General features: G+C 43.9%; 2 non-coding genes across 2 annotated transcripts; both read right to left on the reverse strand.

Moving 5' to 3' along the window:
- Window positions 1–3,912: 3,912 nt before the first annotated feature.
- Window positions 3,913–3,996, reverse strand: trnal-uaa (transfer RNA leucine (anticodon UAA)). The gene has a single exon. It is a non-coding gene; the product is annotated as a tRNA-Leu (tRNA).
- Window positions 3,997–8,505: 4,509 nt separating this feature from the next.
- Window positions 8,506–8,588, reverse strand: trnal-uaa (transfer RNA leucine (anticodon UAA)). Its single transcript has one exon. It is a non-coding gene; the product is annotated as a tRNA-Leu (tRNA).
- Between the last annotated feature and the right edge of the window lie 1,686 nt (window positions 8,589–10,274).

Below are 10,274 nucleotides of genomic sequence, written 5' to 3' on the forward strand. Positions count from 1 at the left end.
TTACAGCGAATGACGTATTAACTTTACAGGGACATTTCTAGTAAATGCACCAGATATACAGGCGATCCAGACACGTGTAGATAGTTTGAGGGGAACAACGGAGGTACTAATCAGGAAACAGGCCAGGATTGGGATAGAATCTTCAGAGTTAGGATCTAAAAGATCCAAAACAAATGCTAGAGGGTGTATCCGTATTGGAAGGCCATGCACGAACAATTAAAGAGCAAAATAAGCAGGAATTGAGAGGACGATGCCGAGGACAGGAAAATAGACACATGTCATGCCTATGGTAGATGGATGATTGGTCAGGTGAGACACAATATGGATCAGATACAAAGCGGGCGAGTTAAAGTTTCAATAAATAGCACCCAGTTGAAAGAAATGGCACAGCACACTGGGCCATTAGATGCATGCACCATGAAACATAGAAACATAGAAAAAAGGTTGCAGGAATAGGCCATTCGCCCCTTCGAGCCTGCACCAACATTCAATAAGATAATGGCTGATCATTCACCTCAGTACCCCTTTGCTGCTTTCGCTCCATACTCCTTGATCCCTTTACCTCAAGGGCCATATCCAACTCCCGCTTGAATATATCTGATGAACTGGCATCAACAACGTTCTGTGGAAGAGAATTCCACAGGTAACAACTCTCTGAGTGAAGAAGTTTCTCCTCATCTCGGTCCTAAATGGCTTATCCCTTGTCCTTAGACTGTGACCACTTGTTCTGGACTTCCCCAACATCGGGAACGTTCTTCCTGCATTCAACTTGCCCAGTCCATGCAGAATTTTAAGTTTCTGAGGTCCCCTCTCATTCTACTAAACTCCAGTAAATACAGACGCAGTCGATCCAATCTCTCCTCATATGTCAGTCCTGCCATCCCGGAAATCAGTCTGGTGAACCTTCGCTGCACTCCCTCAATAGCAAGAACGTCCTTCCTCAGATTAGAACTAAACTGAATACAGTTTTCCAGGTGAGGCCTCACCAAGGCCCTGTACAGCTGCGGCAAGACCGCCCTGCTGCTATATTCAAATCCCCAAGGATATTGGGCCAACATGCTATTTGCCTTCTTTCTGTCTGCTGCACCTGCATGCCAATCTTCAATGACTGATGTACCATGACACCCGGATCTCGTTGCACTTCCTCTTTTCCGAATCTGTCGCCATTCAGATAATATTCTGCCTTCGTGTTTTTGCCACCAAAGTGCATAACCTCACATTTATCGTTATTACAGAAATCTGCCACGCAATTGCCCACTCACCGAACCTGTCCAAGTCACTCTGAACCCTCTTAGCATCCTCCGCACATATCACAACGCCATCCAGCAGAATGTCATCTGCAAAATTGGAAATATTATGCACAATTCTTTCATCTAATTCATTGATGTATATTGTAAATTACTGGGGTCCCAGCACTGAGCCCTGCGGCACCCAACTAGTCACTGCCTGCCATTGTGAAAAGGAACCGTTTATCCCGACTCTGCCAACCAGTTCTCTATCCACATCAATACATTACCTCCAATGCCATGTGCTTTAATTTTGCATATCAACCTCTTGTGTGGGACCTTGTCAAAAGTCTTTTGTAAGTCCCACTGCACCACATCCACTGGTTCTCCCCTGTCCGCTCGACTCGTTACATCCTCACAAAATTCTAAAAGATTTGTCAAGCATGATTTCCCTTTCATAAATCCATGCTGATTTGGACCGATCCTGATAGTGCTTTCCAAATGTGCTGCTGTTTCATCTTTAATAATTGATTCCAACATTTTCCCCACCACTGATATTCAGGCTAACTGGTCTATAATTACGTGTTTTCTCTCTCCCTCCTTTTTCAAAATGTGGTGTTACATTCGCTACCCTCCAGTCCATACGAACTGATCTAGACTTGATGGACTGTTAGAAAATGATCACCAATGCATCCACTATTTTTAGGGCCACTTCCTTAAGTATTCTGGGATGCAGACCATCAGGCCCAGGGCATTTATCGACCTTTAGTCCCACCAATTTTCCGAACATAATTTCCCACAAATAAGGATTTCCTTCAGTTCCTGCTTCTCACTAGCCCCTCGGTCACGTACTATTTCCAGAAGGTTATGCGTGTCTTCCTTCGTGAATGCAGAGCCAAAATATTTGTTCAACTGGTCGACCGTTTCTTTTTTCCCCATTATAAATTCACCTGAATCTGACTGCAAGGGACCTACGTTTGCCTTCACTAATCTTTTTCTCTTCACATATCTATAGAAGTTTTTATGTTCCCAGCAAGCTTCCTCTCATACTCTATTTTCCCCCTCCGAATTAAACGCTTTGTCCTCCTCTGCTGAATTCTCAATTTCTCCCCGTCCTCAGGTTGATGCTTTTTATGACCAATTTATATGCCTCTTCCTTGGATTTAACACTATTCTTTATTTCCCTTGTTAGCTACGGTTGAGCCACCTTGCCCGTTTTATTTTTTTACTCCAGACAGGGATTTCCAATTGTTGAAGTTCATCCATGTGATTTTAAATGTTTTCCATTGCCTATCGGCCTCAACCCTTTTAAGCATCATTTCCCAGTCTATTCTAGCCAATTCATGTCTCATACCATCGAAGTTACCTTTCCTTAAGTTCAGGACCGCAGTCTCAGAATTAATTGTTTCACTCTCCACCTTAACAAAGAATTCTACCTTATTATGGTTACTCTTCCCCAAGGGGCCTCGCACAACAAGATTGCTAATTAGTGCTTTCTCATTACACATCAACCAGTCTAGGATGGCCAGCCCTCCAGATGGTTCCTCAACATATTGGTCAAGTAAAACATCCCGTATACACTCCAGCAAATCCTCCTCCACAGTATTGCTACCAGTGTGGTTAGTCCAAACTATATGTAGATTAAAGTCGCCCAATAAACTTCTGTACCTATATTGCACACATCCCTGCTTTCTTGTTTGATGCTGTCCCCAAACTCACTACTATTGTTTGGTGATACACAACTCCCACTAGCGTTTTCTTCCCTTTGATATTCCGCAGCTCCACCCACACAGAATCCACGCGAATGTCCTTCCTTACTATTGCGTTAATTTACTCTTCAACCAGCAATGCCACCCCACCTGCTTTTCCTTTCTGTCTATCCTTCCTGATTGGTGAATATCCCTGGATGTTGCGTTCCCAGCCTTCGTCACCCTGGAGCCATTTCTCCGTGATGCAAATTACATCATATTCATTAATTGCTGCCTGTGCAGTTAATTTGTCCACCTTATTACGAATACTCCTCGCATTGAGGCACAGTGCCTTCAGGCTTGTTATCTTACCAAACCTTGTCTCTTTATAATTTGGCTTCAATGTGGCCCTTTTTGATTTTTGCCTTGGGTTTCTCTGCCCTCCACCTTTACTTTTCAGCATCCATTATACTTCCCTCTGTCTCCCTGCATAGGTTCCCATCCCACTGCCATATTCGTTTAACCCCTCCCCAACAACACAAGCAAACTCTCCCCCGTGGACATTGGTTCTGCCCAGGTGCAGAGCGTCTGGTTTGCACTGGTCCCAGCTCCCCCTGAACCGTTTCCAATGTCCCAGGAAATTGAATCACTCCATTCTGCACCACACATTCATCTGAGCTATCCTGCGATTCCTACTCTGACGAGCAGGTGTCAGTGGCAGCTATCCTGCAATTGCTACCTTTGAGGTCCTATTTGTTAATTTAGCTCCAGGCTCCCTAAATTCAGCTCGTAATTCCTCAGACAGAGTGAGTCAGACTCAAACACAAACACATGAAGAGCTCTCTTAAAACAGAGAGTGAGAGGCACAGAAACATTGCATAATCCCATTTCTTTGTCAGTTGAGAATGTTATAAAGTCATCGACATGTACAGATTCAACAGAATACATTTGCGTATTACTGAGCAGAATGGGAGGAAATCGGTTTCAATTTAAAGATTTACCAAGAGTGGGGTATCGAACCCACACAGCTACACACCCATTGGATTTTACGTCCAACGCCTAAACCACTCGGCCATCCTGGTTTTGTCAGTATTCGGATTTTGTCTCTGTGAGAATATGGGCTGCAGCTCCACTCTCACAGACAGAGGTTTTCAATGAGCATTTTCAAATATTTACAGCAATATTGACACAGGGGCAACTCTTCTATTCTTTTTCGAGTAATGCTCTGGGAACTTTCACATCCACCCAAGGGTGCAGACGGAGCTTCAATTTAACATTTCATCCGAAAGTCAACAGCTTCAACAATGCAAAATTGCCCAAGTACTGTATTTGAGTGTCAGCCAAGATTAAATGCTCAAGTCTCAGGGGAAGGACTGACACACACAACCTCCTGATTCAGCCGAGAATGCTGCCACTGAACCAAATCTCACATCCGTATTACTTTCCCCAAGTCTTTTCATAAAGTTCCAGGACATTTGAAGCAATATTCAACATTTTGAAAAAGCTCCACCTTCATCAGGGCATTGAACCCCGACCTCACGAGTGACAGGAAGGGATACTTACTACGACACTAACGAGGAACTGACGGTCATTTGTTTTGTCAGAGCAGGAATCGAGCTGTGAACAGAACTGGACAACATGAGAAGTCGACAGGCACATTGAGAGACAGAGACAAACCGACAAACAGGGAGAGACAGACAGCGAGATAGAGACAAAGTGAGACAGAAAGTATGAGACTGAGAAGGAGAGGCAGACTGAGTGAGAAAAAGACTCAAACACACACATATACAGAGATGCGTGTGTATGTGCTCTTTTAAGAGAGAGAGGGAAAGAGTGAGAGAAAGACAGTGACAAAGACAGTGACAAAGAGAGAGACAGAGAAAGAGTGAGTGACAGATCGAGAGATAGGCAGAGATATAAACAGAAAATGATGAAAATACTCAGCAGGTTAGAGACAGGAACTAACAGAGACAGGCAAAGAGAGAGACAGGTAGAGACATGGACAGACAGAGAGGTTGGGAATGAGAGCGACAGTCAGACAGAAAGACTGAGAGAATCCCATGGGAACAGAACTGGACATCGTGAGAAAGAGGCAGATAAGTTGAGAAACAGGGAAACGGGGAGAGACAGACTGTGAGATAGAGACAAAGAGAAACAGAGACTTTGAGACTGAGATGGAAGGTCAGACTGAATAACAGAATGACTCATACACGTACATATACAGAGATGTGTTTGTGTGCTCCATAAAGAGAGGGAGGCAAATAGTTGTGGGGTTCGAACCCGCGCAGTTATAATTCCATTGGATTTTAAGTCCAACACATTAACCACTCAGCCATCCTGGGCCTGGCAGAAACGGGCTTTGTCTCTGTCAGAATTTGGGCTTCAGCGCCACCCCCACAGACACACACACACACAGAGGGTTTCAGCGAGGATATTCGAACATTTTTAGTGATATTGACACGAGGGCAACTCTCCTATTCTTTTTCTAGTAATGCTCTGGGACCTTTCACATACATCCAAGGGTGCAGGCGGAGCTTCAATTTTACATTTCATCCGATGGTCAACAGCCTCAACAATGCAAAATTCCCGAAGTACTGCATTTGAGTGTCAGCCAAGATGATGCGCTCAAGTCTCAGGAGAGGGACTTACACACACGACCTTTTGAATGGAGCCACTGAAACAAAGCCGATACCAAAGATCACAAGCGTATTATTTTCCCCAAGTTTTTTAAAAAGTTCCAGGACATACCAAATTCTTGGTGATGATTTCCATAGACAGTTGCACAGACACAGAGACATACATACAGATAGACATAGACAGACACACACACACATAAAATAACCAAAAATATACACGCATCAACATAGAAACATAGAAATTAGTTGCAGGAGTAGGCCGTTGGCCCTTCGAGCCTGCACCACCATTCAATAAGATCATGGCAGATCATTCAACCTCAGTACCTATATCCTCCTTTCCCTCCATATCCCTTGAGCTGTAAGGGCCATATCTGACTCCCTCTTCAATATATCTAATGAACTGGCTTCAACAACTTTCTGCGGTAGATAATTCCACAGGTTAACCACTCTCTGAATTAAGCTCTTTCTCCTCATCTTGGTCCTCAATGGCTTACCCCTTATTCTTAGACTGTGACCCCTGGTTCTCGAACTCCCCAGCAACAGAAACATTCTTCCTGCCTCTCACTTGTCCAATCTCGTCAGAATTTTATATGTTTCTATCAGATCCCCTCTCATTCTTCTAAACTCCAATGGATACGAGCAGAGCTGATTAAGTCTATCCTCATATGTCAGTCCTGCTATCCCTGGAATCAAGCTGGTGAACCTTCGCTGTTCTCCATCAATAGCAAGGACGTCCTTCCTCAGATTTGGAGACCAAAACTAACAAAATATTTAACGTGTGGCTTCACCAAGGCCCTGTACAACTGCAGGAAGACTTTCCTGCTCCTAAATTCAAAGCACCTAGCTATGAAGGCGAACATGCCATTTGCCTTCTTCACCGCCTGTTGCGCTTGCATGCCCACTTTCAATGAAAGATGTAGCATGACACCCAGATCAAGATGTACACAGAGTGCCTTAGACAAATAGACGGATAGACAGGCAGGGTCACTGTCGCTGCTTTGGCTGGCCTTTGCATTTGTCCGTCGAGAATGCTGCCACTGAACCAAAGCCAATGCAAAAGTTCGCAAACGTATTATTTTCTCCAAGTCTTTTGAAAAAGTTCCAGGACATACCAAATTCATGGTGATGATTTCCACAGACAGTTGCACATACACAGAGACATATATACTGATAGACAGACACAGACACACACACACACACTCACACACACACACACATAACCAAAAATATACAGGCACCAACGGACATGCACAGATGACTTAGACATATCGAGGGATAGACAGGCTGAGTCACTACTTTGGCTGATTTTTGCATTTTTCTATCCGTATGTATCGTGAATATTGCAGACTAATAGAAATGTGAAAAAAATGTCAGTGTTGAAAGGTGTGGGACGTTATTCCATCTATCTCAAGATCAGTTTTGCCAAAACCTGGTTAAATTGTAAAGAAAAATGCTGAGAATTGTAGTCGGCAGGATTCGAACCTCCGCGCAGAAAACCCAAAATATTTCTAGTCCATCGCTTTAACCACTCGGCCACAATTACTGCGTCTCTGGCACTTTAAATGTTACTCAGAAAAAACTCAGTCGTCCATCTCTGTGCAGCACACGGCAACAGAATCCTGAAAAAGTCTCCGTTTGCATAAAAACCTGGAAGAGGCAATCTCCTCTTGCTGTATTTTTACTGTTCTATATTGCTCTGGAACTTTTTAATAAAATCGAAACCAAGAAACAGAAGGAAAATTCGACATTTTGAAAAAACTGCTGCGACGTCGGGAAATGGAACCCGCTTCTCCCACATAACTAGCGGGGATAATCACCACTATACGGACGAGGGTACGGGTTTCGTTAGAGCAGTAATCGAGCTATGAACAGAAGTCGACAGACACATTGATCGACAGAGACAAACCGACAAACAGGGATAGACAGACAGCGAGAGAGAAAGACAACGCGAGACAGAAAGGGTGAGACTGAAAAGTGAGGCAAACACAGTGAGAAAAAGACTCAAACACCTACATATACAGAGATGTGTGTGTGTGATCTATAAAGAGAGAGAGGGAAAGAGTGAGAGAAAGAAAGGGACAAGGAGAGAGACAGATAGAGAGAGAGACAGATATAAACAGAAAATGATGGAAATGCTCAGCAAGTTAGAGGTAGCAACGACCAGCGACAGGCAAAGAGAAAGAGATCGGCAGAAACATAGACAGACAGAGATGATGAGAAAGAGTGAGACAGTCAGACAGAGGGACTGAGTGAATCCATTTCGAACAGAACTGGACACCGTGAGAAAGAGACAGACAGATTCAGAACCAGAGACAAACAGGGAAACAGGGAGAGACAGACAGTGAGATAGAGACAAAGAGAGACAGAAAGTTTGAGACTGAAAGGGAGGATCAGACTGAATGAGAAAAAGACTCAAACACATACATACACAGAGATGTATTTGCGTGCTCCAAAATGAGAGGGGGGGCAAATAGTGATGGAATGACAGAGAAAAGGACAGGGACAAAGAGAGAGAAAAAGAGGGTGACAGATAGAGAGAACGACAGATAGAGAGAGAGAGACATAGAGACAACACAGAAAATAATGGAAATACTTATCAGGTTAGAGACAGGGACTAACAGAGACAGGCAAAGACATGGACAGACAGAGATAATGGGAAAGAGAGAGACAGTCAGACAGAGAGTCTGAGAGAATCCCATTGCAACAGTACCAGACACCGTGAGAAAGAGACAGATTGAGAGACAGCGACAGACAGAGTGGGTCAGAGAGAGACAAAGACTCAAACACACAAACACATGCACAGCTCTCGAAAGAGAGAGAGCGGCAGAGACATGTCACAATTTCATTTCATTATCTGCTCAGAGTGTCACATTGTTACAGAAAACTAGAGATTCAGCAGATGAAAATCGGGTATCACTGAGCAGGATGGGAAAAATATCTCTTTAATTAAGGAATTACCAGGAGTGGGGTTCGAACCCACGCGGGTATAAACCCATTAGATTTTAAGTCTAACGCTTTTCCCACTCGGCCATCCTGGCCCTGATCCTGTCAGAGGTTGGACTCTGCCTCTGCGAAAATCTGGGCTTCAGCTCCAGACATATCGGATTTCAGGGAGCATTTACAAACATTTTTCGTTATATTGACACGGGCGCAACTCTCCTATTATTTTTCGACTAAGGCTCGGGGAACTTGCACATCCACCCGAGGGTGCAGATGGAGCTTCAATTTAAAATTTCAGCTGATGGTCAACAGCTTCAAGAACGCAACATTCCCCAAGTACTGCATTTGAGTGTCAGCCAAGATTATGGGTTCAAGTCTCAGGAGTGGGACTTCCACACACAACCTCCTGATTCAGTCGAGAATGGAGCCACTGAACCAAAACCGATACCAACGTTCACAACTGTATTATTTTCCCCAAGTTTTTTAAAAAGTTCCAGGACGTACCAAATTCATGGTGATGATTTCCACAGACAGTTGGACATACACAGAGACAGACATACAGAGAGATACACAGACACAAGCACACACAATAACCAAAAATATACACGCATCACCATAGAAACATAGAAATTAGGTGCAGGAATATGCCATTCGGTCCTTCGAGCCTGCACTACCATTCAATAACATCATGGCTGATCATTCAACCTCAGTACCCCTTTCCTGCTTCCTCTTTATACCCCTTCATCCCTTTAGACGTAAGGGCAATATCTAACTCCCTTTTGAATATATCTAATGAACTGGCCACAACGACTTTCTGCAGTGGAAAATTTCAGAGGTTATCCACTCTCTGAGTGAAGACGTTTCTCTTCATCTCGGTTTCTAAATGGCTTACCCCTTACTCTCAGACTGTGATCCTTGGTCTCGAACTCCCCAGCAGCGAGAACATTCTTCCAGCCTCTAAGCTGTCCAATTTCGTCGTAATTTTTCATGTCTCTTCTGGTCTCCTCTCATTCTGCTAAACTCCAGTGGATACCAGCCCAGTTCATCCAGTCTGTCCTCATATGTCAGTCCTGCCATCCCGGGAATCATGCTGGTGAACTTGCGCTGTACTCCCTCAATATCAAGGACATCCTTCCTCAGATTCGGAGACCAAAACTGAACACAGTATTCCAGGTGTGGCCTCACGGAGGCCCTGTTCAAATGCAGTAAGATCTCCCTGCTCCTATACTCAAATCCCCTAGCTATGAAGGGGAATATCCCATTTGCCTTCTTCACCATCTGCTGCACCTGCATACCAACAATCAATGACTGATGTACCATGGCACCCAGATCAAGATATACAAAGATTGCCTTAGACAAATAGATGGATAGACAGGCAGGGTCACTGTTGCAACTTTGGCTGTCTTTTGCGTTTTTCGGTCGAGGATACTGCCACTGAACCAAAGCCGATACCAAAGTTCACAACCGTATTATTTTCCCCAAGACTTTTTAAAAAGTTTCAGCACATACCAAATTCATGGTGATGATTTGCACAGACAGTTGCACATACACAGAGACATATATACAGAACGACAGACGCAGAGACACACACACACATAACCAAAAATATACTCGCACCAACAGACATGCCTTAGACATACAGAGGGATAGACAGGCTGAATCACTGTCGCTAATTTGGCAGATTTTTGTGTTTTTCTATCCGTATGTATCATGAATATTGCAGTTTAATAAAAATGAGAAATAGATGTCAGTGTTGAAATGTGTGGGACATTATTCCGCCTATC

This window comes from Pristiophorus japonicus, chromosome 23 (assembly GCF_044704955.1).
Source record: "Pristiophorus japonicus isolate sPriJap1 chromosome 23, sPriJap1.hap1, whole genome shotgun sequence".
NCBI lineage: Eukaryota > Metazoa > Chordata > Chondrichthyes > Pristiophoridae > Pristiophorus > Pristiophorus japonicus.